This window comes from Oncorhynchus mykiss, chromosome 3 (assembly GCF_057628025.1).
Source record: "Oncorhynchus mykiss isolate SJ-2025 chromosome 3, ASM5762802v1, whole genome shotgun sequence".
Taxonomy (NCBI): Eukaryota; Metazoa; Chordata; class Actinopteri; order Salmoniformes; family Salmonidae; genus Oncorhynchus; species Oncorhynchus mykiss.
The window spans coordinates 13286430-13295144 of NC_143024.1; the positions used below are offsets into that span (position 1 = coordinate 13286430).

The 8715-nt window shown below is 40.6% G+C and overlaps 1 long non-coding RNA gene across 2 annotated transcripts; it reads left to right on the plus strand.

Annotated features, from left to right (window-relative positions):
• Positions 1 to 4266: 4266 nt before the first annotated feature.
• Positions 4267 to 7490, plus strand: LOC149984397 (uncharacterized). 2 transcript variants are annotated; one of them, XR_016492044.1, is made up of 2 exons: positions 4267 to 4418; positions 5405 to 7490. It is a non-coding gene; the product is annotated as an uncharacterized LOC149984397 (long non-coding RNA). The 2 variants fall into 2 exon arrangements; XR_016492043.1 differs by having other exon boundaries at positions 5458 to 7490.
• Positions 7491 to 8715: the final 1225 nt, after the last annotated feature.

Below are 8715 nucleotides of genomic sequence, written 5' to 3' on the forward strand. Positions count from 1 at the left end.
GTATCCCTAGTGCAGAATGGGCTACAGTAGAGAATCATAAATATGTAGGGGTATCCCTAGTGCAGAATGGGCTACAGTAGAGAATCATAAATATGTAGGGGTATCCCTAGTGCAGAATGGGCTACAGTAGAGAATCATAAATATGTAGGGGTATCCCTAGTGCAGAATGGGCTACAGTAGAGAATCATAAATATGTAGGGGTATCCCTAGTGCAGAATGGGCTACAGTAGAGAATCATAAATATGTAGGGGTATCCCTAGTGCAGAATGGGCTACAGTAGAGGATCATAAATATGTAGAGGTATCCCTAGTGCAGAATGGGCTACAGTAGAGGATCATAAATATGTAGGGGTATCCCTAGTGCAGAATGTGCTACAGTAGAGGATCATAAATATGTAGGGGTATCCCTAGTGCAGAATGGGCTACAGTAGAGGATCATAAATATGTAGGGGTATCCCTAGTGCAGAATGGGCTACAGTAGAGAATCATAAATATGTAGGGGTATCCCTAGTGCAGAATGGGCTACAGTAGAGGATCATAAGTATGTAGGGGTATCCCTAGTGCAGAATGGGCTACAGTAGAGAATCATAAATATGTCACTAGTGCAGCATAGGCTTAGCTGGTGGTGATAGATTATTGGTTGGTAGATAGCCACAACTGTTGGAAGTGGTACAGACGTGCTATAAGACAGTTGTTGGACCTCCATGCAACTTCGGACGTAGGCAGCAGGGGAAGCTGTTTCCTAGAAGGTGAAGAGTGAACACCAGTGTTTTATCTGCTCCTTCCTGCTGCACCCAGCTGCAGCTAGACAGACAGCAACACTGTTTATTTGTTCAAGTGCTTCTCTGTGTAACCCTTCCTTCCTCACATAACGATATAAAGATATAGGTTGCATATTTTTGTGGTCAAAATTAGGCAAACAGTATTACTGAAATCTTCAGGTACACTTTAGGTACACTCCCATGACGATTCTGACAAATACCTCAACACATTGGTTGTGTACCAAATGACACCCCTATTCCATACAAAGTGCACTACTTTTGACCAGAGCTCTATGGGAAAAAGGGTGCCATTTAGGAGACAGGCAGTATTACTGAAATCCTCAGGTAAGTTTTTGTCCTGACACTCCCATGACAATTGATTCTGACAAATACCTCACATACTTTACACTACAGCCATAAATCATATAAATCCTCAGTAAATCAGAGTTCATCCCTCATCGTGGCTCCCCTCCTCTAACAGGGGAGCAACCTGGTCTCAGAGTACTTCGTATTATTATGTACGTAAATCTGAGACACTTCATTTAGTATGCTATACTTTGTTTGGTATGGTAGCATAAGACAGAAAAAACAAAAGGATGGTGGTTGGATGGGCTTTTAAGGCGAATGTCTAGCAACCGAAAGGTTGCAAGTTCAAATCTCATCACAGACAACTTTAGCATTTTACCTAAGTAGCAACCTTTCAACTACTTCCTACGTTTGAGCTACTTTGCAACTACTTATAGACGGTCACGTTAAATTTCCACCCAACCACCCTCCTTCCGTTTTTTTTGTCTTAAGTAACATCTGTCTTATGTAACCATACTAAACATAACATATCATACTAAATGGAGTGTTTTTTTAATATATTTTTTATTTAACCTTTATTTAACCAGGTAGGCTAGTTGAGAACAAGTTCTCATTTACAATTACGACCTGGCCAAGATAAAGCAAGGCAGTGTGACACAAACAACAACACAGAGTTACACATGGAATAAACAAGCGTACAGTCAATAATAACACAATAGAAAAAAATAAAGTCTATATGCAATGTGTGCAAATGGCGTGAGGAGGTAAGGCAATAAATAGGCCATAGAGCAGCAAAGTAATTACAATTTAGCAAATTAACACTGGAGTGATAGATGTGCAGATGATGTGCAAGTAGAAATACTGGTGTGCAAAATTGCAGAAAAGTAAATAAAAACAATATGGGGATGATGTAGGTAGATTGGATGGGCTATTTACAGATGGGCTATGTGTAGCAGCAGCGATTGGTTAGCTGCTCAGATAGCTGATGTTTAAAGATAGTGAGGGAGATATAAGTCTTCAACTTCAGTGATTTTTGCAATTCGTTCCAGTCATTGGCAGCAGAGAACTGGAACGAAAGGCGACCAAAGGAGGTGTTGGCTTTGGGGATGACCAGTGAGATATACCTGCTGGAGGGCGTGCTACGGGTGGGTGTTGTTATCGTGACCAGTGAGCTGAGATAAGGCGGAGCTTTACCTAGCATAGACTTATAGATGACCTAGAGCCAGTGGGTCTGGCCACGAATATGTAGCGAGGGCCAGTCGACGAGAGGCCACAGGTCGCAGTGGTGGTGGTATATGGGGCTTTGATGACAAAACGGATGGCACTGTGATAGACTGCATCCAGTTTGCTGAGGAGAGAGTTTGGGGCTATTTTGTAAATGACATCGCTGAAGTCAAGGATCGGTAGGATCGTCAGTTTTATGAGGGTATGTTTGGCGGCGTGAGTGAAGGAGGCTTTGTTGCGAATTAGGAAGCCGATTTTAGATTTAATTTTGGATTGGAGATGTTTAATATGAGTCTGGAAGGAGAGTTTACAGTCTAGCCAGATACCTAAGCATTTGTAGTTGTCCACACATTGTCAGAACCATCCAGAGTAGTGATGCTAGTCGGGCGAACGGGTGCGGGCAGCAGAGAAGGTACGGTGGGATTCGAAATGGCCAGTGATCTGTTTGTTAACTTGGCTTTCGAAGACTTTAGAAAGGCAGGGCAGGATGGATATAGGTCTATAACAATTTGGGTCTAGAGTGTCACCCCCTTTGAAGATGGGGATGACCGCGGCAGCTTTCCAATCTTTAGGGATCTCGGACGATACGAAAGAGAGGTTGAACAGGCTGGTAATAGGGCTTGCAACAGTGGCGGCAGATAGTTTTAGAAAGAGAGGGTCCAGATTGTCTCGCACAGCTGATTTGTTCGAGTCCAGGTTTTGCAGCTCTTTCAGAAGAACTGCTATATGGATTTGGGTGAAGGAGAAGCTGGGGTGGCTTGGGCAAGTAGCTGCGGGGGGTGTGGAGCTTTTGGCCGATGTAGGGGTAGCCAGGAGGAAAGCATGGCCAGCCGTAGAAAAATGCTTATTGAAATTCTCGATTATCGTGGATTTATCGGTGGTAACATTGTTACCTAGCCTCAGTGCAGTGGGCAGCTGGGAGGAGGTGCTCTTATTCTCCATGGACTTTACAGTGTCCCAAAAGTTTTTGGAGCAACAGGATGCAAACTTCTGTTTGAAAAAAGCTAGCCTTGGATTTTCATACAGAATAATACGAAGTGCTTGTGGAGCACGTTAGCTAACCCTTCCCCTAACCCTTACCTCAAACCTTTTAGCTAACCTTTCCCCTAACCCTAACCATAACATTAACCCTTTAACCTAACTCCTAAACTTAACCCTAACCCCAACCCCAACCGCTAGACTAGCTAATGTTAGCGAGCTCGGTAACGTTAGCCACCTAGCTAGAATTCGTAACATATCATGCAGTTACAAATCTATAACACATTGTACATTTTGCAAATTCGTAACATATAATACTAATTGTAATTGGTACCATATCATACGAAATGAGTGATGGAAAGCCACAAATGAATTCATACCATACGAAACATAACATATCATCCTACAGAATAATACGATATGCTCTGAGACCAGGTTGCCACAAGACACCCAGGGGAGAAAGTTCTCTTCAGTGGCCCTGAGGACAACCACCCCCGCCACCCATACACATATACAGACCACAGCTTCCCGCCCACCACAGTGGACCCCAGACACCTCAGACAGCCCAAACCAACAGAACATAAGCAGCCTGCTCTGCAGCATACTCACTGCACTTTCTCACAAAGACAAACTTCAATATAAACCCTATCACTCATTAATAACATTCCTTTGTGACATGCAATCTATTGTAATAGCAGTACAAAGTAAAAACACAATCACAAGGTAGTCTAGTATTATTTAAATGTATGTAGGGTAATCTGTTATCAAGATATTCACTGGCACCTGTAACAAGGCATGCTTTTTAAGACTAGTTCTTCTTTATCCAGTGCAATCGTGTAGAGGTTGAAATATAACATCACTTTATATCCACATGTATTTATAAACACCGTTGCTATGTCTACAATCCCTCAATACCACATAGGCTACAATTTTGATTGTACCGCTCCTGCTCTCCCCTCGTAGTTATTTTTAGCCCATTCGTCATACCGCTTTTAGACGCATTTCTATTCGCTTCAATTTTAAAACACGGCGCTCGCCTGACCCGAAGCCCTCTATCTGCCTTCGAGCAGGGTACTAAATTCACTTTACCGTTGCCAAATTGATCCAACCGAGTTTCTTCTCAACTCAACGTGGTTTTGTTGTACAGAAGGTAAGATAGCTAGTGTCAAATCCTTGCAATGAGATACAATAGTGCACCAGGTCGGTACAGTAGCAAACATGATCATGTTTTTAGTAGAGAATTTACTCATTTGAATCGGAATGTATTACTGTTATTTAGCCTATTACTGTCAACTCTAGCTTGGTCTGAACTTAATTGTATTTTATCACAGTTCAAAAGTGACTTCCATGTTTTCATTCATAGCCCACCTGTATCTTGCCACTTGCTTTTTTATGTAAGAGGCTGTTTATTACATGATACAAAATGTTTTACTTAATAATAACCTAACTGAATTCATATTGCACATACTTCACATTAATCTGCATGAGCATAAACTACCCGATATTGTCCCCCTTAATTGTTTTACGCCGGTAGACAGATAAAATGCCATGCGCATTGATTCTGTCTCCAAGCAGTACCACAGCCAGACTATAAATAGACCAATGCCCACATGTATGATCTCACCACCAGACGTGACTGAAGTAACAATGAGTTAGCTGCCTGCAACAGTATCATCTCTGCTATTATCTCCACAGATAGATAGACATGGTGTTAAGCGGCTGACTTAAAAAGTGGTTGTTTAAATGCATTTACATAAGGTTTATATGGCCGGCTATGTTAGTAGAGGCTGCTGAGGGGTGGAATGGCATTAAATCCTTGGAAACTATGTGTTTGATGTATTTGATACCATTCCACTACCATTCTGCCCCAGTCATTACCACAAGCCTTTCCTCCCCAATTAAGGTGCCACCCACCTCATGTGGTGAGTGTGTGTGTGTGTGTGTACGTGTGTGTATGTGTATATGTGTGTGTGTGTGTACGTGTGTGTGTGTGTGTGTGTGTGTGTGTGTGTGTGTGTGTGTGTGTGTGTGTGTGTGTGTGTGTGTGTGTGTGTGTGTGTGTGTGTGGCTTTACAATACACGCTATCAGTATATTAGTATTATCCCTTATCTAGATTGTTCACCTGTTGGTTACAGGGATGGTCCATTCTCATCAGCATCATAATATCTGTGGATCTCTTGTTCTACAGTCAACTTCTCTAGTCAAACAGCCAAAGAGCAAAGACAGGACAACAGCACAGAAGAAAAAATCAGCACAGTTATAAACCCACCACGGTCATCCTGGCTGATCGCCTACGAGCGTTACGTCTCACAGACAACCATACGACCAACAGATCCAGCTAGTGGTAAGTGACCCCCCCCCCCCCCCCATTCCCCCTACACAATAAAACATATCTTAAGATACAAAAACAGGATGTCAACATTGATTCCTTGCAATTTTAAAATAGTTTTTCAGATTTGACTCTAAATCCAAGAGTGGACAGCTCAATTAAATATCAATCAGCATTGGCTGTAGGGATGTTGTGATATTGGTGAAAATGCATATTTGACTGTCTTGTTGACCCCAGTGTTTGAGTTGCCAAGTTTCCTATGGTAACTTATTGCAGACATGCTGCTAGATGGCTTTGATTCAATTTTTGAGTACATTTCAGGTTTTATGAAGCTATTGTATCTGCCAATGTTCTGTCTCGAGGTGTCAGATGTTGACAAAAGCCAACTATTATTTCGGCGTGGTAATGAGAACACACAGGAAGTGGGGGCTTGCCAGTATTCACTTGACATTTTCAACTGTGACAAGAACAAAATGCTCATGTGTTTTGATACGAAAGCCCTTCTCAGACCACGTGCAAACGACCCTTCAGTCTTTTCTCCACCTCAGAATGTTGATGGTATTTTTACATCAGACTTTTTCTTGGCAGTGCGAGGGCTCACAGATGTCCACTCTGTGCTGTTCAGATGGCTTGAGGGGGCAGGTACCATCTGAGCTGTGTCATGGATGGACCGAGTCATTTTAACAGCTCCATGCACTTACAGTAGGTTTGACACAGTGCATCCTGATTGGCACCCTTTTCCCTATATAGTGCACTGCATTTGACAGAGCTAATATAATAGGATGCCATTTGGGATGCAGCCTCAGTTTCATGGTACCAAAATGTTGCTTAGATTAAAACATTTTTTGGGATTAAATACAGAGGGACGAAACACGTTGATTTGACAGGTATTGTTAGTCACTTGTAGATTATGATAATGTACGTCCGTAGAGGTGTGGCCATATTACTAAGCACATTGGCAAGTCAGATCCAATGAGGCACAGCACAGTACGTGCTGCTAGTCAACACACACTGACAATACATTCATGTCTAGTTGGATATTTAACTTGTCGGTCCAATTCTGCGATAACACTGTGAATGCAAAGTGAATGTAATGTAATGTGTTTACTGAGTTTGATGATAATTGTTTATTGTTTTGACACATTGTACACAGGAAAGAATAATGCCTGTGAATGTGTTCATTCAACCAGTTAGAACAGCACTTGTTGAACATGGGCCCTGGTAAAAAAAAGTAGTGCACTGTCGAGTGCATAGAGTGCCATTTAGGACGTAGATATTGTTTCAAATGGGACTTGTTACAGTAAAGAGAAGTGTGTATTGCCTTGTAGTTTAGAGGGAATTGAAACTAAAGGCCTGTTGTTGAATGGCTTGGTCATCATAGTTTCTGTTCCACAAACACTCCTTTGATATAGTAGATGTCTCCATAGCAGGTTTGATTTGATGCCTTGTTAAACAGTGTGTCTGGCTGTGTTTTCCCTCACATCTTACTGAAACCTGACCTGTAATGTAGTGAGGGACATGTAAGGGAACTGAAAGAAGAAATGCTGAACATTTTGTTCTTTTTATTATTCTCCTATTGATATGAAATGGCCTTTGGGAGCCCCCTTGTTGGCCTTTTCACCAGACTAATGACAGTTTTAAAGTGATGTGAGAGTGTAGGGTTTGAGAGTACTGAGGTTCACAACAGTGATGTGTCCAAAATGGCACCCTATTCCCCCCAGGGCTCTTGTCAAAAGTAGTTGCACTATATAGGGAATAGGGTGCCATTTGGGATGGAGGAAGAGGAAGTATGTATGATGACGCTGGTCAGAGGAATGATATACAGCACAGTAGTCAACAGTCATGTGCTTTATAACATGACTGTGTGAAAAATAACATTACTAATCGAAAAATGGGAAAATTGGGAGCAAAAAAAACAGATCATATTTTGCTATGTAATTATTGCCCGTATGCGAACCGAAATGAGAAGCTCTGACGTTAGTCATATTTCACACATTGAATTTCACACATTGAAAATGTGTGCCGTCAATTTAACCAGCATTTTCACCAACAGTAATCAGTTTTAACTTGACAAATTGAAATGCATCATAGAATCAGTTTCAACAACATAAAGCAGTTAACCTTATTACTGTAAGTTTCATACGTACAGTAGATATATAGGCAGTAACAATATAAATATGGCCATTTTTGACTAATAGAATGTGTTTATGGTCAATCAATATCCTACTATACATCAGACAGTTACTATACATCAGAGAGTTACTATACATCATACAGTACAGTTACTATACATCAGACAGTTACTATACATCAGACAGTACAGTTACTGTACATCAGACAGTTAATATACATCATACAGTTACTATACATCAGACAGTTACTATACATCAGACAGTACAGTTACTATACATCAGACAGTTACTATACATCAGACAGTTACTATACATCATACAGTTACTATACATCATACAGTTACTATACATCAGACAGTTACTATACATCAGACAGTACAGTTACTATACATCAGACAGTTACTATACATCATACAGTTACTATACATCAGACAGTTACTATACATCATACAGTTACTATACATCAGACAGTTACTATACATCATACAGTTACTATACATCAGACAGTTACTATACATCATACAGTTACTATACATCAGACAGTTACTATACATCAGACAGTACAGTTACTATACATCAGACAGTTACTATACATCATACAGTTACTATACATCAGACAGTTACTGTACATCAGACAGTTACTATACATCATACAGTTACTATACATCAGACAGTTACTATACATCAGACAGTACAGTTACTGTACATCAGACAGTTAATATACATCATACAGTTACTATACATCAGACAGTTACTATACATCAGACAGTACAGTTACTATACATCAGACAGTTACTATACATCATACAGTTACTATACATCAGACAGTTACTATACATCATACAGTTACTATACATCAGACAGTTACTATACATCAGACAGTACAGTTACTATACATCAGACAGTAACTATACATCAGACAGTTACTATACATCATACAGTTACTATACATCAGAGAGTTACTATACATCATACAGTTACTATA